Raw genomic sequence first — 26,869 nt, 5'->3', positions numbered from 1 at the left:
GGTGAATGACACCAGCGTGAGACTGACAACTTTCAGGATGAGGTCACCTCCGCTTCCCTTCAGAAATGAAGCTGGCAAGTACAATTAACAATAATTAAAAACTCCTTTCACAAAGGGACACTACACTTTTATTATCTCTGTTGAAGCCCAATCAAAAGCATCACAATGGGCTTGTTGATTTTTTTTTTTAAAAGCAAGACACGATAAAAGACAGAAAGAAACTGGCAATTAAGAACAGAAACCCTATTTTCTTAGGTGGCGTAGCATTTTGGCTCAAAATACCTATTATCCCCCACTTCCCTAGAAGAACAACTCGGTACTCACTAGTTAGCTATGGCAAAACATAACCAAAAATTCTAATTTACAAAGAAAAAGCAGCTTAATGGGTAAATAAAAGTATTCATGACACTCAAACTTATATGGGAAGCGCAACCAATAAGCTGTAATCACATTCATGAGAAGTTACTGGCTTTGGGTCTAATGATTTTCTTCTGCACAGAGTCTGAGCTGCACAAATACATTAAGTTCCTTTGTATACCAGTTTACTATTAAAAAAAAAAAAATTATATCAGAGCCAAACCTCATCCATGCATTCTGCTGCAATAATTTTACAAACCCTTTAAAATGTTTTTTTTTAGTTATGCTGTGGACACTGAAGGTCTCACTGCTCTTTATCAGGGAAGGTACTTTGCTATCAGTGTCTCTTCCCCAGGCCTGCCAGATCAGATTTACCAGCAGAGCTTTAGGGCGCAGATTAAACCTTGGCAACTGGCTTTCACCCAGAATCTCGAGCGCTTAAATCACTCCTAAGTGTGATTACTTTCGAAAGGTTTAGTGTTATAACCCCGCAGTGACCCTGCTGCTGTGCAGGGCACACCACGCTCCCGAGCCATCTGAGCAGCGTCGGGCACATGGGAGTTTGGGTGAGTGATTTCCCCAATATGGAGCGTATTTTTAGGACAGAAGGGAGTGAGAGAAATGAGGGGGGGGTTAAGTGGGAAGCACGCAGGAATGGAGGAGGGTGAGCCGTGCAGCAGGTGGTTTGGCAGCAGGAAGCCCACCTGCCCGCCGGACGAGGAGCGGTGCCAGCCCACAGCCCGGAACAGCGGTGGGGCCGACGGAAGGGAAGGAAATGCAAGGTCTTAGGCAAGAAGTTGCCTCAATTTGAACACATCAGCAGTTAAAGGATGGTTTACCAAGGGCCTGAGTCCACAAATCCCCGCTGGTACCAGGGGCTGTGACTCTAGAGGCCGAGGACCGTGGGCCAAGGAAGGATGATGTGGCACAATCCCATCCCTCTGTCACTGCCACTTCACAGACAAGGGCTGAGCGTAAACAGGGAAGTCACGTGGCATCCTTAGTGTCATGCAGTGACTTCCTGAGTGTCACCCGGGCTCAGAACATCGCCTGCAACATCCCTCGTGCCACAGAGCGTCTGCAAAAATGGGGAACCTCCAAGCACCTCCTATCACCAGCACCCATCTCCGCCATCCTCCGTGACTCAGGAATCCGCTCTGGATGCTGCCGCGCATCTCCCACTTCCTTTCCCTGCAGTGCACAGAACAGAAACGAAGCTGAGTGCTGACACAGTAAGTAGATTGATTGCAGTATTTTGCTTTTTTGGACCGAGTCCCAACTTCAGTCTGATCTGGTTCTCAGATAGGAGGTTGTACATTGTCACGGCGTTTGTAAGAGCGGTTGCTACACTGATTCCACGAGATAGGCGAGGCTCTGCATCTGCATATCAGAAAGGCTGATCGTGCACGCTGCAGATGCATCAAATTTTCTCAGAATAATAGACTGGAGACACACTGAAAACAATATGGAAATCATCTGATGGGCCTCTTCCAAACACGCCGACATAAATACAGGTCAAATTTGCAAAGAGTGTTCAAATTCGCAGCGTTATGTTTTGAAAGCAGTTTGGAAAGCAAAGATTTTAGAAAACAAGCCTGGGAGACAGCAGATTTGGACTGGTTTGTCCTATTACTACACCACTGACCATGGATCACGCCAGGGAAAAACTCAACTTTTAATCAGCTACTCAAATAGTAGGTGAAATTTCCCCAACGCTCAGCATCCAGAAGATGTCACCACAAGCTGGAACTGAGCACACAGGTACTGTCTGCTGTCTGGCACGTTGAAGATCATGTTTTTTAAAGGATGGTTATACACTTAAAAAAGGAGATTTATTAGTCACAAGCAGCTCCTGTATACTGTAAACCCAACATTTCACTGTCTCTTTTCTTCAACACCATTTTATTACTTCAATTCAAGGAAGAATGTAGCCTTGCTAAAACACAACTTCTGACAGGAATTCACACCTGTGGTATCACTATGATTTGTTCTGCACATTTATTTTAGACCAAAAATCTTAAAGCTTCCAGACATCTCCAGAAGGACAGGAGGAAGGTGGTCTTCAGACCCCTCACTCTGTGTCAGTTCCTCAGCATTTTTTTCCAGTAAATGAACCATAACTTTTTTAAGCAGACAAATTGCCTCTCACAAATATACTGGTTCTACCAGACTGAGTAAGACAGACAGTGAAAACTTACTTCTGGTGGTAAATAGCTTTGAACTACTTTTCAGACCAGAAGTGCAAATCAGGAAGTCCATGCATAGCCTCCACCACAAAGGACAGTAATATGTAAAAAGGGTGCTGTGAATTTTAATACCAAGGTGCGTGACGCATCTTCCAGACTGGAACCATTAGAAAAATGTTATTACACACACATATTTTTAGTATTAGGCAAATGAGACATCTTGGAAGCAGCCCCGGTCTTAGGGCAACGATCACAACTGAAATGCACGGCTGACTGTAGGGAATAAATAAAAAAATATTCAGACAAAACCACGGAATCACAAGGGATGGGTGATGTATTTTTTAACACCTTCCTTGCCCTACCCCCTTGCAACATTTTAAATGGCTTCATCATGTTTAAAAATAAAAATAACCCCAAACCCAAAACCATACATAAAAAAAAAAAAAAAAAATCTTACTTCTTGAAGCTGTCTGGTTGTTTTCCTACAGTCACTACCTCAGCATTACAAAGCCAATACAGTCATGAGCTGCTGCTTTCTGGTTTACTGAGATCAAGGGGGTGGTTCCCTTCACTTTCTCTTGAGCAACAAACAGACAACCTCTGGGTATTGGAAGTATTAGAAGATGGTATCTCCAGAAATAAAACCTGTTTTGTAACAGCAGGAAACAAGATAATATGTACAGACTTGAGGCAGACCTTTTAACAGCCTTCCAGTACTTAAAAGGGGTTCCAAGAGAGCTGGAGGAGGACTTTGGACAAAGGGCCTGGAATGACAGGACAAGGGGGAATGGCCTTAAGTTGAAGGAGGGTAGAATTAAGATGAGATATTAGGAAGAAATTCTTTACTCTAAGGGTGGTGAGGCCCTGGCACAGGTTGCCCAGAGAAGCTGGGGCTGCCCCATCCCTGGAAGTGTCCAAGGCCAGGGTGGATGGGGCTCAGAGCAACCTGGGCTAGTGGAAGGTGTCCCTGCCCCCGGCAGGGGGTTGGGACTGGAAGATATTTGGGTCCCTTCCAACCCAGACCATTCTATAATTCTGTGCCTTCAGCCAGCCTATATCAATGTTGTGTTTTAAAACAGGAGCTGAAGGGTTCAGAGCTCTCTGGGGCAGAATTAAGTGAAACAAGCCAAGTCAAAGGGATGCATTTCTCATCAACACGTCTTTAATCATGTTGTTCAAAACTTTCACCACAGCATATAAAATAAACTGCTCTCTTGTGCAATCCCAACCCCTGAGAAAGTTAGTAACCTCCACTCCTGTAGTAGCTTCCTGCACCTGCCCCTACAGGTAATAAAGGATTAGAGGGATCAGAATTGAAATGTTTAATAAATTTTCTTTTTTTTTTTTCTGCTCAGCGAGAAGCTCATTTCTTATTCTTAACATGAAAGGAGTGGCGGGGGGGGGTGGAGGGAAAAAAGGAAAGAAAAACAACCTAATGAAAAGGAAGCACACACCCATATGGAAAAAAAATGGCCAAAGATGGAGCAAACTCACTGCAAACGCTGCGCAACTGTGTCACCGACACAAACAAACTATTAATTACCCAGATGGAAACTTCAAGGTTTTCATTCCTGTGCACTCTCAGAATCTGTCCACGCTTCCATGGAGCTCTCACGTTGCTCTCATCACTGTTGTGATAAGTTTTAGTATGAAGAGTAAGAGTAAACAAACTTCTAGTTAGGATTGCAACTGTAAAGATTTCACCCCCGTCCCTGCAAACCCACAGATGGCAACTGAGAGCAGAGTTTTTGACACAGCAGCCACAACTCCTGCAGCTCCCAAAGCATGGGCAAAGCACGTGTAAACACTACCAGGATCCCTGCTTATGTAAGGAATGCAAATCTGGGGCTCTCTGACAGATCTACAACCCAACAGGTTTGTATTAAAACATACCCACACGTTCCTCTGGATTTTGCTGGGCACAGTCACTGTGGCATTTGAACATCAGCAAGAGGTTTGCTCCGTTTTAATGGTATGAAACAGCAAATTGTTTCTGGATTTGCCTTGGATTAAAAAAAAAAGAGTAAACACTGACTACTGCACGAGCTGGCTTTGCTGCAGTTCCAAGCTTTATGGGAAATTTGGTTTGCAACAGGTGACCACGTCCAAGATGAGGAAGATTTCGCAAAGATGCTCCGAGGGCTGGAGCACCTCTTCTATGGGGAAAGGCCAAGAGAGCTGGGGGTGTTCAGCCTGGGGAAGAGAAGGCTCTGGGGAGACCTTAGAGCCTAAAGGGGCTCCAAGAGAGCTGGAGAAGGACTTTGGACAAAGGCATGGAATGACAGGACAGAGAGGAATAGCTTTAAACTCAACGATGATTAAGTGTATTTCAGGAAGAAATACTTTATTGTGAGGGTGGCGATGAAAAAATGCAGGGATTGGTCTCTAATAGGACTTTCCAGAACAACACTTCATGTAAAGTTATTCCTTAGTAAATAAACATCTTTCTGGCAGCTAAGGTAAGGCCTATCATTTCCTGCAGCCATTCACCTCTCTTTGGGCTTCAAAAGGACCCGCTCTATTACAATGAACATTGAAAATGTACTATGCACAACTTAATATAACTTAATAGGAGAGCTGAGCCCTTACCTTAAACATCAGCCTGACTTTACCTGGCTACAGAGAGGTCACAGCTGGCGCTGTAACTCTGCCCTACTAATTACAAACAGGTTTGGATTAGTCATGGTGAACTATGTCCAGCCTTTACAGCAGTTATAGTAAAAGTTCCTAATAAAAGCCTCGTCAGTCAGGGCCTCATAATGATTTAAAGTTAATTTACCTTCCCATCTCATTCACTGAAATGAAAGGAGCTTCAAGTTTGGGACATGTCTTTATGCTGATGCATTGCAGGTTTGTAATTCCAGCAGATCCCTCATCTTCAGTCCTTCTGTTTGTCAGGTAACTCTTTCCTCCTGCAGCTCTTGGGTCATTTCAGCTCCTGGGAATGCCCACTACAAAGTGCAATGATCCAGACAGACTAAAAGCCTCTGCTGTGCTTCACCTGCCTTCTCTGTGACTTTGAGCCAAAAAAACCTGCAAATAATAATAATCATGGTCTTGGCACATGCAGCCAGCTGACCAAGGGGAGGACTACTGTTTGCTGCATGCCCAGACACAGTGAAGTTCAGGCAGAATAAACCACGTGCCACCCAAACCAGCTCCAAACCAAGAGTGGGGAGGGTCTGTGTGCCCACCTGCACACCCCACAGCCCCTGTGGCAGCACTGTCTGTTCCTCCCTCCGCATGTCTCGAGGAGGGTGGCTGTTCCCAGTCTTTCAGGTACCCTCAGAGAGCCGGCCCGCAGCGCTACTCCAACTTTTCACTACATACCTACCCATGTACTCACCCCCTCCTACCTCCTCTCTCACTTGCCAGTCTAATTACCCGCCCACTCACACTTTCCCTTACTCACTCCGTAACCCACCCATTTATTTACACGTTTCTCATTCATCTCCCCGTTTGGTTACACAAGCTGAGCTTCAAACACCCTCAAATCCACTCACCAAGAGTAACTTTGCCTCCCCATGATCTGCCCGTCCTCGCCTCTCTTATCAACATCCCTACCCTGGCTTCCCAAAGTCTGAAGGGAAGGACAGCTTACTGCTCCGTGTTCCCCGTGTCCATGAGGACAAGCTCTCCACGCCAAATCTCTGCTAATCCTCTCCTGCCATCCCTTCTGGACGAGCCAAATGCTTTCTCCCAACACAGGGAGGGTGGATGGTTGGGAGAGGGATTGGGCAGAGCAGGTGCTGCCTCCCTCCCAGATCCAGGCGTGTTGTGTCTCCAGCAGGCGCCCAACACATACCCACCCTGCAAAAAATCCTGGGTTTGGAGGCTTCCGACCCAAGCCCATCATCCTCTGGGATACTCTGAAAGGAAGAACAGAGGTAATCCTTCCAGAACCCAGTGGAGAGCTGGGGGAAAGGTGCTGGATTGTGACCAGAGGGCAGCTCTGAAGGGACTGGCTCAGCGTGGCAATGCACCAGCTCACACCAACCACCCGGCCTCTCTCTCATGGGGTGACAGCAAAAAGAAAACAAAAAGGGAAAAAAAAAAGCTCCTTTGTCCTTTTTATAGCCCCTGAGTGTGTGTCTGGAGGGGATACTGATCCAGTTTTTACGGGCCAAGACTTTTGAGACAGCCCCGCTCGGGCACCAGAAGCTTCTGGTAGTGAAGACTGAGCCCTGAGGAAGAAACAACAAACAAACCCCAAATCCCACAGAAACAAATAAAACTATAAAAAGAAACAATAGTTACGGAGTGGAGAATGTGAATGGAAAGCTGGGATGGGAGGTGGGGAAGACTCCAGTAACTACACTGCAACTTCCACTACTTCTGTCACTAATAGAACACTGATTTTTTTCAGTGTCCCTGTAATGCCCTCTGCAGACTCGCCTGCACGCGCTTCCCCGCAGTTTAAAATGCCGCAACAGAGCTGAAAATCACTTAAATTCTATCTCCTCCACATAAAAACATTTTCATTTCCAATTCAAATTGGCCTTTTCAGGTAATTTTCAACGATTTCTCAGATGACACCAGAACAGACAACTCTTACACTACAATAAAATAGGCGTCTGAGAAATTATACTATTAGCAGTTCAGTTTAAAACCCATCTTCAATCAGTAGAATTTTCCCAAATCCCGAAAAACTGAACATGAAGCACTTAAGATAAGTGATACATTTAATATTCAAGAGCACATAATACTATTCCACTCATATTTACGGGCTGTTAACACCACACAGAGAATTAGAGAGAGATGAGAATGTGGACTTGAGAAAACCCGGTGAAATAAAGAAATGGAAAAAATCTAGGGCAAATATTAGGCAAAGAAAAACCTCGCCATCAAACTTTGTGGAAAAGATTCCAGAAGATCAAAGTGGAAGGCCAAGTTCTTAGAGTTATCTCTAGCCATAAACTGCAGGGAGAATAAAACCACCCAAAACTACGCAGCAGAAAACATGTACTGGCAAGACGATGGTCTGGATGATCTAATGCACTTTCCATCTCTAACATCTCTGATTCTGTAATTCCGTAGGAGCTCTTAAACAGAGGCCTGGCCAACTTCTGCAGCAACTCAATCATCTGATTAGTGTGTGGCAATCAAAGTGTTCCATTAAAAGCAGGCCCTTGTAGCTGGGTGTTGCAGCCAGTGGTGCCAGCAGAGAGCCTGATGTGGCTGGCAGCCGTGCAGTATAATAATGACAGGGTTGTGGGGGAGCTCTCCTAAAACAGGCAAAACAGAATTTAAGTAATTAAAGAGACAATCATCATCTTTCCTGCAAAATGCCCGGGGTGAACTCTTGACAGTGGATTTGATAACGCAGAGTTCAACTCTGTCAATTTATGCAGGCAAATAACCTCGCTCATACGTGCGAGCGAGCGCTGGGGTGGCTGGATCTATATTATACGGCACTTTTGACTATTTACTCCTGATTTGCGTGCTGAGAAAATCTCCCCTTAGGGCAAAATACCAGATTGTTCCTCAGATCACGTGCTTTGTTTGCTATTTTCAAGTTGTTAGGTAAGCACACACGCGGAGGGAAGAAAGCGCAGAGGGACGAGCACACCTCTGATGTTTAAAGCATGCTGACTGAGAAAAAGTGGACTGTAACAATAAGAAGTTGGAACATAAAGATTGAGGGAAAAATGCAAAAGAAGAGAAAAAACTCCAAAGCAGGGGAGTAAAGAAGCAGAGGCATGCAGGAAGATAATCCTCTGCAACGTGTGTAACTGTCCTGTGCCTGCTGGAAGCTGACTGCCCGAAGCATCACTGCCCTGAAACCTGCTGCAGGGAAATGGGTTTGGGTGTGGTTTTGCCCTTTTTTTTCCCCCCTGGGCAATGAAAATTCTGCCCTGAGTCTGATCATGTGTGATTTGCGGGATTGTAAACAAAGGCAAATTTGGGGGAAAGTATGAGCAGAAGAACAGTTTGTGGTGCTGTCTGGAAAAGTGACAGTTTGGTAAACGCCACGAGCCTATCAGGCTCTATAAAGTTTATTTCTCTACCATTTATTTACATCAGTAAGATTCAAGGTTTAGACAGGACATTAGGAAGAAATTTTTGATTGTGAGGGTGGTGAGGTCCTGGCACAGGTTGCCCAGAGAAACTGTGCCTGCCCCATCCCTGGAAGTGTTCAAGGCCAGGTTGGATGGGGCTCTGAGCAACCTGGTCTAGTGGGAGGTGTCCCTGCCCACGGCAAGGGGGATTGGAATTAGATGGTCTTTAAAGTCCTCCCAGTCCAAACCATTCTGGTATTCTATGATCTATGACTGGAAACTTTAGTAAGAGATGAACTCCTCTTTGCTCCCACATGATGTTACTGACCCTGTTCTTTAGTACTTTGACTCTGGACAGAAAACAGAAATAAAAAGAAGTGCATGGACTACCCATGTACGAAAATCCAGACACCAAAGGAAAACAGGAAAGACTTAAAAATCAACAGACTGCTTGTTTTGGAGAGCAAGGTTAAATTAGCTCTTCCTTGAGCTCCACTGTGATGAAGAGACAGGGGAGGTGAGGTTTCCTGAACAGGCTGAACTGAACTCCACGCAGGTGTCACTGCAAGTGACAGTCTCACCTCCTCCCTCGCTTCTGGCCATGAGTTCCTGCTACCTCCCCATCAGCACTAGCAGCCAAGCCATGAGATGGAGCAGTTCTCACCTCTCAAAAGAAAAGAAACAGAAAAGAAAAAAAATCTCCTTTTGCAAACCAGATCAGCAAAACTGAGCTGACTCACTCCAAGGCCACGTGGTTTATCAGCGGTGACCAAGGAAGATGATGACCCTGAAACCACATGTGAAACCTGCAGAGCAGGTACACTCTGCTCACACTAAAATATCAACGGTAAAATGACATCCAACAACCACTGCAACCTAAAACCATGTCCACAAAAGACAATACTGTCACCTTTAAACGGTAACCCAGTGGGTAAGAGCTCACCTGGGAAGCTGGGCATTTTTCCCAGGGCTGGGCACTTTTCCTCCTGCAGATCCCACCTCCTACAAAGTCCTTGAACCAGGAGACCTGAAGCAGAGCATGGGCTGAGGCTGCTTTCTGCCCTCCCCCTGGAGCTGGGCCAGCTCACAGAGGAATTCAAAACTCACAAAGCCATAATGAGAAAGCCCTGGAGGGCAAGTATGACTCCATGGGAAAGAGACTCCCAGGAGATGGGGTAGAGCCCTATATTCTGGTCCCTTCTCCAGGAACTGCTCGTGCCTACTGCACTGAAGATGATGAGATCAAATGTATACACAGCTCCTTTTATACCAAATCTTCAAAAATACATCCTATGAGTTATGCAAACACACCTAAGAGCCAGTGAGAGCTCTGCCCTAACAGGAGAGCAGCATATTCCTACCCGTATTCTTGGAAGTATTTTCGTATTTGGTGGATAAAAGCAAATCAAAGAGCAAAGCTGAGATCTTCCCAGTTTATGACTCACTTCTGCCAACCTCATATTTTGGCAATAGAGCTGCACATACACTCTCACCTGAGCCTGTAATAACAGGTCATACGGGGAATTTCTGCAGCCGCCTGGGTTCTTAAAGACACAACTCAGGTGCCCAAACTTGGTTAGAAGTGAAAACTGCCTGCTGATGTCCCTTTACTGCATCAGGGAATCCTTGAAGTCCCAGTATGGAATGGGCAGCACTGCCTAGAGGTGTCCCAGTTTGGCAGCAGACATATATCCTGTTCTGGATGCCCTATCCCTGCAAGAGCTCAAGGTTGGATGGAGCTCTGAGCAACCTGCTCTGGTGGAAGATGTCCCTGCCCATGGCAAGGCGTTGGAACTGGATGGGCTTTAAGGTCCCTTCCAGCCCAAACCACACTGGGATTCCCTGATTACCACTCCGCTCCTTTTCTTCCAGGTCCAATTCTGAGCTCACCGTTTCCCACGCAAACTTCGGCTGCAAGCTCCGCGCTCGGATAGCTAGGGGCCATAAAAAAATAAACCTGAAAAGATTTACAAAACAAACAACTGCCTGTGAACTTCCACCAGGGAATCCCTCGGATATCAGTACAAATCAGCGCTATCAAAACACTGCTCAGACCCAAAACGTCAAGCACTGGGTTGGTTTAGTAGGAGACATCACACAACAAACCTGTGCATCCAATTTTGGACTGTGTTAAGTTTTTCCTCACGTGAAATTTGTGGCTTGTGTTTCAAAAGCTGCTATTTATAATAAAGACCTTTTGTTATTGTTTTTTGTTCGTTTGCTTCATTTAAAAAAAAATCAAGACTTTCACTAACTGATGTAATAAGCAATACTCTGCTTCTGCAACAAAACCATGTTTAAACTGCCTCCACGTGCTGCCTCTTTTTTTTTTTGGCTCAAGATAAGAACAAAAGCCATGGGAAAATGTCACCTTCACAACATATAATTTAGTCTAGTTCAATAACAGTAGGTGCTATTTTAAAAACAAATAAATGGAGACACTGCGTACTTTTCCATATTCTACGATTCTACGCAAAAAAACAAAATCAGGTTTCAAACTATGATTTTTTCAATTATTTTGGGCGCAACCACTCCTGTGCATTGCATCACTGGCAACAGTCTGTTCCCCAAAATAGGTGATTTTCAAGAGCAGCAGTTTTCCTGTCCCACAGGTGGATACACAACAAGGAGGTGAAGATCTAAGACTCCTTCTCCTCCAACAGGGCCTGCTTGGGATTTCTCAGCAAATGAAACTGCTCCACTGTGAGCCTGAGGAAATCTGATCCACTGCTCCAATACAGGTTTAACAGTTAACAATTTAGAGGCAATAAAAATTTGCAACTTCCTTTCTTTTCATCTGAAGTGATAAGAAAACAATGAATTTTTTTTTTTTTTTTGGCTTAAAGAAAAAAAAATTCCCTCCTGAGAACATTCTGATAAGGTTACGGTTAAATAAATGATTTTCAGGAGATATGCAGTTAATTCACAAAAATACTTGGCAAAAATCTATCTCTGAATATGCAATTCATATAACGTTCTCCTCTATTTGTTTAATTCAAGTAAAGTATTTTCCTCCACCCTTTCCTTTTCAGAGGCTTTTCACACCCACATAACAACCAAGTGACTCTTCCCTGACCCGGCCTCCCACGCCTTTTGGTACAACTGCTCCCTGCTCCTGAGCTCTTCTCCCAAGATCCAAAGGAAGCACTTAAGGAAAGGAAAGGAAACCCAGTACAATGCTAAACCTTCCTTTTTTTTTTTTTTTTTTTTTTTTTTAATTAAACCATTGGGTTTATTTGCCATTGCACAGGGGTGTGTGGTGAACGGCCTCCTCTGCTCCTGTTTTGGAAAACAGGGGAAAAAATATCCATGGGTGCCCCACTACAGCTGGCACCCGAAATGAGTTTGGGAAGGGAAGACACCCCGGTGTCACCCACCCAGGGAGCAACAGCAGCAGTGGATTCTTCCCTTCATGGAGGATGCTCAGGACACAGCACCAGCAATTCCTACCGCTGGTGTTTGGAGAACCCATGCACAGAGCACAATAAATTCAACAATCACTATTCCGCTTTCCCCATATTCTAATAATCTGTGCATTCCAAACAATGTTCTGGAAACCCAAGAGCTACAATATCCCCTGTCAGCCTCTCCTCTAAAGGGAAAACACAGTAATAGTGCTGGTAAAGCTCGGAAGGGAAGTTAAAATATCACTCCCCTCATTCCATTGACAACTAAAAATAAATAATGACTTGCCCAAGAAGCTCCCCCTCCAAAAAATTCCTCCCAACTCCAGTGACAGAATCGACAGCAGATTCAGGGACCAAGACTTCCAGACCCAGCTCTGTCAGCCAACATGATTCCTTCCAGCCAATAGGATGTTAAAGGCTTAGGGGTTTCTCTGAGAAACCACTAATTGATATCTTTTTTTTCTTGGCATTTGCAGAGCCACTTAAAAATAACATCGTTTCTATTCTAGGCATTATCTTAGGAAAAGTATCATTAGATTTAATTCCAGGGATGAACATCTGATTTTCCTGTGAAATTCAAGAAGACTGAAGCCTTGTTGGTTCAGTGTAAAAGGGAAATTACAGCTCAGCTGTGAGTCCAGGGTGATGCACCGGCCCGTCCCCTTTGCTCAGTATCAATGTCAGCAGAGGTCTGTAGGTTAAAGGTGGGAGGAAACAGCAGTTTCTGATTGTTTCTGTCGCTTTGATGCAGAAAGTTTCCCCCTTATTTACAGACTCCTCAACTGTGGTTGGGCAGCCACTGCTTTCTGTAAAAGCTGCTCCAGTGAAAAAAAATGAACACACCTCTTCCAAGAGCTGCTGAAGAGCTTTCCCTCCATCACATTTAGCAAGATACCATCTAAGCACTGGAAATAAGCACATAAACTTACCAAGGCATTACCAGGAGAAGCGTCAGAAATAAAGTTCAGGTGTTGCTCAGCCGTCAGCACCTCCACTCCTCCCTGGCACCAAATAATCCCACAGCAGCAGGTACCAGAACTGTCCCTCCTCTGCTCCTCACACCCGAAAGCTCACAGCCGGGCTCTGAATCTGCCACCAACAAAAGAAACCACAGGAAGACTGCTTCCCTAATGCTTCAGAACTGAGTCAGTGGGTCAACAATTCCTTCGGTTTAGGAGCCAGACCAATTCCCTTAAACACCCCCTTTTTTTTTTTTTTTTTTTCCTGATGGAGAAGCCAACTGCCTCCTGCCAGTGGCAGCCCCCATCTGCTTCCAGAACAGAACCAAGGCACTCCAAACCACCACCTCATTCTGGCACAGGCATCCGTCCTGACGCAACTCCATTTTGTCTCCCACGTCTGGGAAAAGCCATGAGAAAATACTTACAAATTGAAAGACAGTCGGGGGGGAAACTGCTCCGCGTGCACCTTGCACGCTGCTGCCGGCTCGCAGCCCACGTTTCCCACCTCCCATCCCCGGGATGGAGAGGCACGAAGGAGCGCGCTTCACGTGATCCCAGACCCCATCCCTGGTCTGCCTTGCTCCCGTGCAAGCACAAGATTATCCCTGCGTGTGCGTTTCAGGAGCACTGCTCGAACAAAGAGAGAGCTCCGAAGCTGCTATCCCTGTTCCCCATCCATGACTCAAAACGTCTGGTTGGAAACTGGTTTCGTAATAACCCTTTAGTACCACCTACTCACATCACAGAGCGATTCTTGCAGCAAATGCACAGGAAATCACCAACCAGTGCCAATGGAGCTACTATTCCAAGAACTAGCTCTTTCGGTTATTCCTTCATCACTTGGAAACTGAGATGCTTTTACTTTCCCTATTGCACAGGGTATGATTTTCCTTTTTTTTTTTTTAAGATGAGCTTTTTAACTATGATCCTGTAAAATACTTTGTTGATAAATCACCAGCTGAACACTTGCCCACTGTATTTAAAAAAAAAAAAAAAAAAAAAAAAGGAGAGAGAAAGAATTTCACAATAGTCATTCCAGAAAATACAGTAACTACTTTCTGGAAATAACTTACTGGACAAATCAAGCAGGGAGAATTAATTTTTGGAGACAGTTTGCATCCTGCAGAGCACACAAAGACGGTGTCGTCAGCCACGTGCCTTTCTGACCACCAACAGCAGACCCCTGACTCACCCAACCACGAGATGAGTCGCTATGAATGATTTCCTCTTCTTCCACGCTCCCCCGGCGTGCTCTGTGCCACCGGCATATCCTGAGCCTAATCCCGACTTTGATGGAAATTCCAAAACTCATCTGGGAAGGCTGTGGCCACCAGCTAACGACGCTGCCATCTGCTCCCTCCTGCCTTGAGTCACCTGTCAGCAATACAAAAGGAAATTACTCAGCAGCAAGCACGTGGAAGCCTCCGCTCCAGCCTCTCGCGTACCCCTTACGGGAATACAACATTCTGGAGCACTTGGGTCACCCTGAGAGGAAAGTGTTACGTTCTGCAGCGCTCCCATTCAAAAAAAAAAAGTGAGATTTGGTTTAAAATAAGGGTAAAAAATAAATGCCAGGAGCGCAGGGGGAGTGTGTTTCAGCTGGGTTCTCGGTGCCAGCGTCACCGAGGCTGCCATGGAAGGGGGGGACAAAAATAAAAGAAGACATTTCACAAACACGAGACCTTCACTGTGCGTGACAAGAAAAATAATTAAAACAACTGAGAGAACTAATCTGTGGCTGCTTAGGAAGTTAACTCTTCGAAGGAAGTGATTAAGAGAACAAAAGCAAAGTGTTATGTTTATCAAACAAGTAAACTTAACCCACAAAGAGGGCTTACTCCCGTGAGCAAAGGCGGAGTACTGTCACAGCCACCCTGCAGGCATTTCTTCACACCGGGCTGAGATCTTAGTGATTATTAGCCAATTATTATTTCAAACAAATAAATCTTGTAAGAAAAACGAAGCACTGCTTTGCCAAAGCACCAAACCCTAGCAGAAAAGCAGCCCACAATGTCCCGCGCCTCTTTACAGAATTCCCTTGAGCTAATGCCTATTCAGGACAAAAACTCACAACTGTTTTCCTGGGAAGACCTGATTAACCACTACAGCATTCACAAACTCAGTCCACTAACAGACATTTTTTTTGTTTCATCACAGATTACGCAGCTCACGAATTCAGCCCTGCGAAAACAAGGCTCCCAACTTCTCCCAAAAAATAACCGACAAATACAAGACAGTTACAATATACGACGCTCTGCATCTTCAGGAATTTCAGAAAAATTAATTAATACCAAAGATCTAATTGTCTAACCTGCTTCTGCATGCAGAAAGAGCCAGACCTGGTGCCTCTACAGGGGGGGGAGGGAGGCGCTTCTTGTTCCTGTTTCGTACTTGACTTTTTTTCCTGCGCAGGAGATGATCTAATTATCCAACGTGTCAGTAGATTGCTTCACCCTTTCTCGTGTGTCTCCTTACATTAACATATTTTAACAATTCAGCTCGTTAGGAAGGAGGCAAGGAACAAAATGGCAAATTATCCTCAAAAATCAATCACACAAAGGCAGGAGTCTTTCCATGTTCTGTCCTGCACCTATCCGAAACTCCACAGGAGCACACAACCAACGATGCTGAATGCAAATCCGCAACAAATCTCCCCAGATCCCACATCCTCAGGCTGCTCAGACGGAAATGTACCTGTTCAAGTCACAAACCTGACTGGTGAGCTCTGCAAGGGAGTAATTTTGGGTCCTGCCCAGCTAGAAGGGAAAAGCAACTCCCAAATACCAGCCCTTTATTGTTCCCAACCGCGCTGATGCTCAGCTGCAGGAACTGTTGCTGCGAGGGGGCTGATGGATCTCATGTATAATAATTGGGCATGGGTGATGAAAGCGAGCGATCAAACCACATAAGGCTGCTACCCATCGCCTCGAAATGGATCTGAAAAACCCTGAAATCCAAATATAACATGGACAGCACCCGCATTTGCATACGTAGGATGCCAGCCCAAGTTTCCGAGCCTTTTTATCAAATGCCTTCTTTTTTTTTTTTTTTTTTTTTTTTTTTTTTTTAACAGCAAAGAGCCATTCAACACCCGGTCCTTCCAGCACACAGGGATTTGAGAGACGTTCTTGGGTTTTAAACCTTGCCTTGAATTCCCTACAACAGGTCTGCTCACGGATTAGCCTGAGCAGAGTCCCCGTGGCATACAGTAAAAACCACGAGATCTTGGGAAACATTTCTTCAGCAAGTTTTGTGTATAACAGCAGTGCCTATATATAAACCTGTTTACGGCTATTTCCAAAGAAGAGCCTGCTCTGAAGCAGTTCCTTTATTGTGATCGAACACGCTGGATCCATTCCCAGTTTTAGGGCTTATGTAAGGCCTTCAAGGAAACAAGAAACTTATTTTGTACAAAACCACGCCAGGATAGTAGTAGGTGCAACGGAATTATCCTGTTACCCATTAAGTTTTACTAATAAAAGAGCTGCATTGCCGTCATAAAGTCAAATGCTGCTTCCCACTAGTACAAACAAATATTTCCTGCCAGGTATGTCCACTCTGTCTAATAAATAACACAGCTTTCTGATTATTCCCCGTGGTCACTGTTAGGAAGGAGCACAGCCCAGCATTTTTGCAGGGATGGATCGCTCCAGAACGAGTGAGGATCCTACAGCACAGGTAAGAGCATTCCAGGTTTGGTTCCCATGTCCCCACGCAGGCTCCTGGCACTGCTCCAGCAAGATCTGCACTTTCCAGGACCACCAGAGAGTCAAGTCACACCAAACTCAAATTCAGCCCTTAGGATCAACAGCTGGGTATGTGACCAGGTCCTAAAACTCAAGCTCTTGTACTCAGAATAAAACCAATAAATTGGTAACTGCAGCATCAGGAACTTTAAAATGAAAACCACCACAAAAAATTACCCCAACCAACCTACAAAAAAACCCCATTAAACAAAAATGGAATATTATAATTAACATCTCATGGTGGTCTTCATGCTGTGTTGGTGCAGGGAACCTGCCTGGCCTGAACACATCCATGCCTGACATGGGCTGGAAGGACAGTGTGGCTCCCTGAGTGGTACAGCCAGTACAGACACAGCCAGTGAGACAAAACCACTCACTTCAGTGTTATTTAGGTGTCTGCATCCAAATAAAAAGATCAGTCTCCACTAGATTAGTACCTGCACTTTGCACAGCTCTTCATCAATGACACCAGGACTTTTTCCCCTTGGCCGTGTCCCATTTTGTGCTAACCACACAGAGGCACCTCAAGGACTAAACCAGATGCAAACTAAACCTCCTCTTGCTTAAGATTAAATTATTATAGGATCAACCTTGTAGATACCTCTGCCCAGCCTTTCAGAGGGCTCCACAATCCAGCATAAAGCACTAGGCCACAGTCTTCTTTGGGAAAGAGATGCTACTTATCCTTCTGCATCTTCCCTTTGTGAAGTCTCTTACCTGGGAGGCAGGAGACTTAGATATTCTCTTTTCTCCTCCTATCCCCACAGCCTGGCACTGGGCTGTAATTCTGATACTACACATTTACCAGAAGCTGAGTGGTGCCCCCTCACCCCCACTTCTGAAACACTCCGCTGCTCACGAAACACATCAGAGATTCAGAATGAGACAATATGCAAGAGAGCAGCTTCACCCTTACCCGGCAAGAAAAGGTCCTCTCTGGGCATTTGGAAGTCTGGGTTTCAATTTCTTTTCTTAATCCTCTTTCTCTGCCTTATCCAAGCTGTGTAAGCAGACTCCCAAGTTAGGACAGCATTTAATACTGCCACGCTTCTTTTCTTCCTACTTTGCTCACTGGCGGTTCTTAGATGTTTAACTCTTCTTGTTCATTCTACAGGCACCTATATGCCATATTATTTTAAGTTTCTCATCCTAGAGTTGGCAATCTCTTTTATTTCATCTCATGGGCCCTCACACAAGCTGCATTCCCAAATGAATTCTGGAGCTGTAGAAGCAAAGAGGAATGGCTGAATTCTGACCCGGGCACGGAAAGGATGACGTGAGGGGCACACAAGGAGGGATGGAACTGCTCTCCTGACTTACTCTGGTAGCTACAACAGATGGATTACATAACCCAATGCAAACAGCAAACAAGTTTCTTGGTAATGAGAGAAAAAGGACACGATGACCTCTAGGTAAAAATCCCAGGAACAGCAAGCACACATAAACATCAACCTGAGCAACTTTAATTCCGTGCCAGAGCCTACACTGAAGATAACAGCAAAGACAAACACCCAAGACAGATTTAATTCAGGCTGTAATTCACGGCATGCAACATGCCAAACTGTGGTACAAACCTCATGCCTTTTAACACTCCTCATTGTTAGGCCTATTCTTATCTTGGTGATGAATGTAGGTTTTTAGAAAGATTTTTTTTTTTGGAGCCTTTTGCAATTGTAGCGCTCTGTTCTTTAGCGGGGAGGAAGCTGGAAGTACTTCAGGTTATTTGCTGGGGTGGAATATGCCCCAGTACAGATCCACAAACACAGGGCATCTCATGACAGGGCGCTGCTGATGAATTGCTGCACGGCTACAGACAAGCACATTATTGTTACCTCCCTCTCCCCTCCTCCCCAAATAAAGGGTGTTTTAAATTAAGATTTACTTTGTTTGCAAAGTTGATTCAGCTCCTGCAACGGGAGGCAGTAACAGCATGAACTCTGTTTTCTTGGTATGAAGCTACAGACTTCTCAGCATATACTTTAAATAACAGACTAAAAAACTCCCTGTTCCCCTCCTTCTGATTAAGAAATCCTTGAACAGCTCAGTTCCCCAACACTCAGAAAACCCAACGGGGTAGCAGAGGCCGTAAACACTCATTTTCTGCCCAAAAACACAGGAGCACTTCAGAAATAACGAGTATTTGGAGGAGGGTGGATTTTCGGGGGGATTTCCTCTATTTTGAGTGCTCCAAGCTCATACCACTAGGTGGCACGTTTGAAACTCTTGGCATCTTGTTCTTAGCTCTGCATCACACCATGTTTGTCCTCACCTGGGATGGAAAAGTACAGGTAAAATGATATCTCAGGAGCCAAAGAGCTGAGATAGGCGGACAGTGGCAGGGAAAAACGTGCCTGCATGGGAAGGCAATGTCAGCCAGGGAGCTGAGAGCAGGACTGCTGGGGAGAACTGAGCTCCAGCACTGCCAGCTCTCATCCTGGTGTGGCCGTGGTGTACCACTTCACGTCTTGGGAGAGTTATTTGGAATGTGTGTGCCAGAGGTAGCTGAGGCACGAGGAAAACAGGAAAAGAGGGGGAGAGTTGACCCTCTGGAGGCACAACACCAAGTTCCACCCTGAGCCAAGCAATGCTCCGCTCTCTGCACGTCCCTGGGAGCCCAAGAGACCAAAACCCATCCAACAACCTCTCCAATGCACCACTGGCACGAACTGATGGGAGGGGACACATTCAGGGCACCACCAAACCACAGGGGGAAGATGCACCCAACCCTCAGCACCACATTTTGCCGCTGCCAAGATGTAACCTCTCCGAAAAGTGCCAGGCACTTCACGTCCCGGAGACCTCCACGGTAGATAAGCAAACACACAACAGCCCGTGACACTGAGTCAGCCTCGTGGGCAAGTCACCTCTTGTGCAGGACACGTTTTGGAGTGCACCTAGCTGTGCCCTGGTGCACTGGCCTTGGCAGGGATGCCAGAGCCTGGCAGCACCAGTTCCTTAAGGCTTCTGGCTTGCTCCTGCTGCCAGTTCCTTAATTTAACTCAACCCACTTTGAAAGTGCATTAGCACAAGCATGTACTAACATTCCAACTAACCAGCTAACATTCCCTCAAAAAAAGAACAAGTCAGTTCAGCACCGGTGTAACGACTGTGGGCACTCAGAGCTGGTACTTGTCATGGCATCACACCCCGCATTCCCTCCCTGTGCAACTTCAATAGACGAGGATTAACGATTTACTATGAGCACTTCAACATCTGACTCAGTCCTTGGAATGGGCACTCGTGTCAATGCAAAAATAACTGTCAACTGGAACCAGAGAAGGGAAGAGATGTTGTTGATAGACCCCCAAGGGCAGTGGCAAAGAGTGCTTCTTGTCCAGATGGAAGAAGAAATACTGTCTTCCTTCTTCCAAGAAAGAACAGCTCAGCCCCAGCACTGCAGCAAGAAAAAAAAATTAAATTGCTTTCCTTCCCTTATATGTAGGGATTTAGCCCTGTAAAGATGCTCCAAATCAACCAGCAGAGACATGAACCGCCCTCATCACCATCAACATCAGTAAAGGAACAAAATACACTCATGGGGGAGCACTGGAAAACCCTGCAGTGGCACCATCCATCATCCTACACTGCTCTTTGGGAATTTTGCTCTTTCCTGATCCATCAGTCTGGATCTTTTTGTGCATTTACACTCTCACGTTTAAACAGTATGAACCTGCGGGGTAAATATTCCTCCAAACACACCAGGAACATTCCTGTGTTGATGTCTGCAGACCCTGCCAACGAAGAGTTTGCAGACACCACCGTGTGGATGTAGCATCCTGCTGAAAGATTCCAGCGAGGCCTCTACTCTCAATGGACAAACAACTCAAGAGAATCCAATTCCAAACATAATGATACAACAACCTCACCTGAAGTCCCCTTGGGCCTGCAATTTGGACGCAGCTCCTGCTCCTCCAAGGACATGCCAAAGCAGAGATGGCAGGAGTCTGGTGAAATTATGGCAATTACTGCAGTTGGAGCTCAGTTTCCAGAGATACCAAAAGGCACAGATGTAGGTTGTCCTAGAAGAGAGGTTTTCACTGGATCATAGGATGGTTTGGGTTGGAAAAAAACCTTGAAGACCACCCAGTTCCAGTCCCCTGCCATGGGCAGGGACACCTTCCACTAGACTAGGTTGCTCAGAGCCCCATCCAACCTGGCCTTGAACACTTCCAGGGATGGGGTGGCCACAACTCCTCCAGGAAAGCTGTTCCAGTACCTCAACACCCTCCCAGTAAAGAATTTCTCCCCAATACCTAATCTAACCCTCTGCCAAATTTAAAGCCATTCCCTTTTGTCCTGTCACTACCTGCCCTAGTCAAGAGTCCCTCTCCAGCTCTCCTGTAGTACCTTCAGGTACTGGAAGGGACTTGATGATCTCCTCAGAGCCTTCTCTTCTCCAGGCTGAACAACCCCCATTCTGTCAGCCTTTCCACACAGGACAGTGTGGAAATCCTCTCCATCCCCTGATCATGAATGATGCTGAACCTCTTCCCAACAGCCACCTACCATGTGCATTGACTGCTTTGAAGCGAGAACCACAAGTTCATTAACCAGTGTAATTACAACCTCCAGTGCAAAACCTCATGGGGAAAAAAAATGTCAGATTACCCATAAATTAAAAAATCCTCAGAATCCTTGGAATTCTGATTCAGATTTTCCTCCTAAGGCAATGAAACACCCGATACGCTGTATCCCAACTGGAAGGAAGGAGAACACTTCATGAGTGGGATTAACCTCACTTCTATTTAAAATACCTGCAGCACAGATGCTGATGTCTGAGTTAGTCACAGGGAACCCCTTTATAGTCAGTGAAAAGACACTGTCACTTCCATGACATGATTCATCTGACTTATTCCAGGCAGTTACTTGGGATGTTTTCCCTTGCATAAGGGAAGCCAGGAACTTCACAGCTCTGTCAGATGAGCTACAGTAAAATCAGTTCTCAAATGCTGCTTTAAACTACTGTAAAAGAACTAGAAGCTTTCAGATAATGATTTGTGGTGTGAACTTCATGTATTTCATTTAAGTGGAAAACTACAAGTAAGAGTGCTGCCCCTTACAGATTTTGTTCAGGAATTTTCTTCCTCAGATTTGCAAACTAAATTTTGCAGCACTAGCCCAGTGCACGGAGCTGGACAAAGAATTTGCCAGTGGGCAAAGTGAAAGCAGTTGATCCATTTTCACTCTTAGAATCATTTGAAAGCAAATACAGTAACCTAAAGAGCTGACAGTAGATTTCATCATGCCACGTCCTTTTATGTTAATAAAAGGATGTTTGTGAGGAAGAAGGAATAATCTTACAGTTAAGGGAAAGGTGTTCAAAGTGCACCACTCGCTCTGGGTTGTATTTCTCACCTATGTTTCCCAGTAAATCTCCACCTCAATGCCACACATAACACATTTACTGCCTCATTATTGCATTCAGAAAGAGAGGACAGACAAGGTCATGGAAGATCTTGGGGGGAAGACAGTGCAGTTTCTCTGCACAGCACCCAGGGCTGAGCCCTCCTTGCACGGACAAAGCTGACTGCAAAGAAGATGGTTCCCAAGGACAATCACAAGGATGTGGCTATTAATGAGTAGAGCTGAAACTGGTGACGTTGCTCCGGCCTCTGCAGCACGGCTTGCATTCGATGCACCTTATCTGGAAACTCCGCGGCCACGCTCAGCGCAGGAAGAATTAGCACCAGCGTTTCCCTTAACCTCGCTGCCCTCTCTGATCCCCTGCTCAGCAGACAACCACATGTATATAAACAGCCTTCTGAAGAAACCAAAGGGATCACTTCTGCGGAAGTAACGTGAGCTCTCGGCGCTCGGGCACGTGTCCCGGGGCGGTGGCACAGGCCCGGCCATGCCCAGCTGGCATCTGTCTGAGCTGGACCTCTGCAGGCAGGAAAGGATGATTCTGGGGTACTGCTCCCCGCGCTAGGACGGACCTCTGAGGCACCACAGTAACCTGGGACACGGCAGAGGGGTTGTAATTTCAGAGCTCTCTGCTGCTGGGGCAGAATCAGATCTTGAAAATAACAGGAATTCAGAGAATCACAGAGCGGTTTGGGTTGGAAGGGAAATTAAAGATCATCCAGCTCCAATCCCCTGCTGTGGGCAGGGACGCCTTCCACTAGACCACGCTGCTCAGAGCCCTGTCCAGCCTGTCCTTGAACACTTCCAGGGATGGATGGGGCAGCCACAGCTTCTCTGAGTAACCTCTGCTAGGGCCTCACCACCCTCAAAGTAAGGAATTTCTTCCTCCTATCTAATCTAACCTTGTCCTCTGCCAGTTCAAAGCCATTCCCCCTTGTCCTATCACTCACTACGTGCCCTTGTCAAAAGTCCCTCTCCAGCTTTTCAGTTCTCTTTTATTTATCTCCCATCTACGAAAACAGACCCACCACTCCACTCTCTCCAATCCTCGTAACTAAATTACTATATTATGGTAGATTAGCAGCCTCTTCTGGAAAACCGGCGGCGTATGATTGGCTGCCAGGGAAAGTCAACATCCTCGGTCAAAGAGCATCTAACAAATTAATAAACTTTATTTAGCTGCCACCAGTGATGTCACCAAGAGCAAAGTGCAACAACAGAACCGACTGCCAGGCCGGGACGGAGCTTTTCCCGAGTATTGTTCGAGAGACAACCGAACAAACCCGTCATTGTTCCTGTGCCCGTGGAAGGGGACGGCTCACAAACAGCTACCTACGTGTTTCCCAACACATACTGGGAGATGCTCGGGCAAAACTACCACTGGAAGAGAACACCAACCTCCAACAGACTGCAAGCTGAATCATGTAGATTTGGGTAAAGAGAATCCCATTAAAGAAGCAAAATTAACATTAAGTGTAACAGATGAAAGACTTCACTTCCCAAGCCAGCGCCTGAACACACATTCAAGCTACTTCGAAGACATTCAGGTCATTCAGACAATTAATTTTAAAATGGCAGAGAAAGGCAGTCTGATGATCCACGTACGGAAATAGGAGCCAGAAGCTCTGAATCATTCATAACAACACTTAGCAGCTCTATCATCTGCAGATCTCAGAGCCACTCCGCAAAATGGATATGAATCGCTGGCACCCAGCTGTGGCTCCTCTGCAGCGGGCTGGCATCTCACTGCTGCACTGGGAGGCCTGGAGAGCACCAGGGTGCTTTCCAAACAGCAGGCAGTAATTACAGCTTTTGTCCCTGTTTATCCACCTACCTACCTGCAACTCTCACTTAGCATTCCCGTGCGTGACAGCTCTGGCTGCACCCAATCTCCCTCCAAACAAAAGGTGGAGAAAGCGAAGCCTTCATTTAATTCTGTGAAACCTCCAGCAAATCTCCTTTTATTTAGAATCAAAGCTATTTGAGGGATTTGTGTTTTATTCCCACCTCAGAGAGCTGCATGGATTTGGTGGACTCCTCAGCACCTGCTGTATCTGAGAATGATCTTTCATGCCACTCTTTATGTTGATGAGCAACACAGAGCCAAATCCACCTCTCCCATCCCTACATCCCTGTGCTGTTTTTCCTTAGTCACAAACTGAAACCTTTAGATTTAGTTTGCAGAGAACAGGAGGGTAATGCTCAGAGGAAGTAACTGATGTGCTCAAATAACAGGATGACTGTCCGAGATAAAAGCAGGCTCTGCATCACCAGAATCCTGGTTTCCCACCTGATCCACTCAGTGCTGCTACACCATTTGAACTTTTTACTTTGAGGTTGCAGATGATTCCTGTAAACTGTCTGTGCTCCAACACCCCTCTGTGTAAAGGCAGCAGCTGTTTTCCAGGGCAGAAGGGGAGGTCTGAAGAGATATATTTGCCTTTTAGTTGCAGAACACCTTGTTAACAACACTGCACTGCCGTTACCCATCATTGTTTTCTTGTCTACCTCTTACAGATGCACGCTTAGAAACAGGTACCTGCTTCCACACAGTTTCAACAACATTCCCTCGATCCACTGTGTGTCCCTGTTGTACCTGTGAGCCAAATAACAGGGGGATCAGCTGTTGTGATCACCTGCCCCTGGAAGATCTGAAGGACACAACGCTGAAACCTCAACCCCACTGTCCTGCAGATGAAACAGCATAATGGGACACATTTCCCTGAAACAGAGATCTGGCAAAGAGATGCAATGACAAGGAAAAAAATTTAAAAAAACAATAATAAAAAAAAAAAAAAAGGTAGATTTTTCTTTTTTTCCTGTCTGTGTATTTTTGCTCCCTATGAAATACTCGACACCAGAAATCTCTTCTGCACTGTTCATCCCTCCATCAGTTTTTCCACACATCAGAGGTCAAACTTAAACCAGTTGAGAATATTTTCTTACTGAAGCCTTTATTCACAGCCCATTTTTACTCGCTACCACTATAATTAGTAAGATTAAACCCTTACATTGCCCCCACAATTCAGCCATAAATCAGAGTTTTATATATTCTCCTGCTTTCCCCTCCAGCGATGGGATAACAGAACAAGAAGCAAAATTCTTCTGCAGGTTGAGCCTGAATTGGGAGGGATAGATAATTTATTAAAACTGGGAAATTACTGAGGTTACACAGGAAAATATGCACTAAACCCACTGGGATAAATGAGAATTTTACCTTGTAAATCTAGTTTTGAGAGCAGAGCCCTCATTTTTACATAAAATTTCAAATCTCACCTCCTGCGTTTTCAGTGACGTAGAAGCTGCCTTGTAAATGTGTTTGAGATCCTTCTCCCAGCCATGCAAACATCGTATAATGGAACTGCAGGAACTTCAAAGGCAGAGGCTGCTCAGGGAAAACCTGAAAACATTTACTGTCACCCAGACACATTTTTATCAACCTGCTAGGGCAGAGTCGTTTGTGATACGCTTTCTCCAGAGGTGACTTCTAAGAGAAGCGAAGCTGCTTCCCCTCAGCACTGAGATCCAGAGGAAATCATTTCCTGGTCAAGCCCAGCTCGTGTCAAGATACTCCCTGGACAAGCCACAGCGCCAAGTAGTGCCGAGACCTGCAGCTCACAGCAAGGACTAATTTTTAAGAGGTGCCAACTTCCTGCTTTTCAAAGGGGCTTATCTCAACTCCTCTTCTTCTGAATTTGCTGGATATTTCTAAGACTTGTCATATAATTCATTCTTTCAAAAAGTGTACCTACCCATGGTAGGTACCACTGGTCTCAGCTGGTACCCAGGAATTATTCCCTCCCGTCCTCCTTAGCTCCATGAGTTACACAAAAAAATTCTGCCTTCCACTTATTTCCAGGTCCAACATTTGTGCCACATTATTTTCACTTCCAGTATCATTTAAATTCAGCAGTAACGGTCCCCAGTTTTCAATGGGAATATTCAGACTCTTTGAAGTCAGTCTACTGTGTGAGTGACATGAAGTCAGGAAAACCATTTTTTTTTAAAGACATATAAAACCTGCATAATTCTTTTATTGTTGTTTCAGGTCATGGAGGAATTTCAAAAATAAGCGTTACTAAAATTTAAGGCCCCAGTGCACAACACCCTAATTTCATGCTGATTACTGAAATGCTATGCTAGACGAGGATCTATCAGGAGATCTCTCATACTTCCAGCAATCCCAGTGCAGTCCAGCTGAGCCCAGTACAAAACATCTCTCTGCTGAAACTGAGGAACTCACGTGTCCTCCCGCCATTCACACTCTCCCAGTTCTGCACCAACTCTAGCTCTGTTTGCAGCCACCCCACTGCACAAATCCTGCACTGGCGTAGGGTCCAGGCCTGGATTAATTATAAAGATGTGGCGAGGGATTACTACACTGACATCACATGCAGGTTGGTTAAAGACATGCTTGGCGATGAAAATAAATGCAGGATGATCGGTTAAAAGCAGCTCATTCTTGCTGTGTCTGATCTTCCCCTTACCTCCTTTGCCTCCATCTCCCAAAAACCACACACCTGCTTTTGGAAATTGTTTTCTTTCCACAGCATGGACCAGTGGCCTTTATTCTGCCAGATACTCTTCCACAACAACAACTAAATAGTCACAACAACGACTAAATAGTCACAACTACTTCTCAAATTTCATTTCCAGCAATGCTACCAGGTAAACGACAAGAGAAAGTTGATCCGACTCTGAGGTGGAGGTTGGACTGGAGATTTTGTGAAGTCCCTTCCAACTTAAATTATTCTGTGATCCCATGATGTGAGTATCATGTTATAAAAATCCATGCAGGTTTGTTCATGTTTTTTGGGTCTCATGGAGGAAAAAAAAAAAAAAAAAAAA

The 26,869-nt window shown here is 45.4% G+C and overlaps 1 long non-coding RNA gene across 3 annotated transcripts in view; it reads right to left on the bottom strand.

The window, feature by feature from the left end:
• Positions 1 to 26,869, bottom strand: part of LOC114069493 — a 123,639-nt gene that overhangs the window by 18,304 nt on the left and 78,466 nt on the right. For all 3 annotated transcript variants that reach the window (XR_003573789.1, XR_003573790.1, XR_003573788.1), the window contains exon 4: positions 14,104 to 14,285. This is a non-coding gene — a long non-coding RNA (uncharacterized LOC114069493). The remainder of the gene's footprint in view (positions 1 to 14,103; positions 14,286 to 26,869) is intronic.

The sequence above is a fragment of the Empidonax traillii genome, unplaced genomic scaffold, assembly GCF_003031625.1.
Source record: "Empidonax traillii isolate 1590-97213 ecotype Southwest subspecies unplaced genomic scaffold, ASM303162v1 scaffold1275:size218915, whole genome shotgun sequence".
Lineage (NCBI taxonomy): Eukaryota > Metazoa > Chordata > Aves > Passeriformes > Tyrannidae > Empidonax > Empidonax traillii.
The sequence above is the reverse complement of the archived record's forward strand: the minus strand, read 5'-3'. Positions and strand labels throughout refer to the sequence as shown.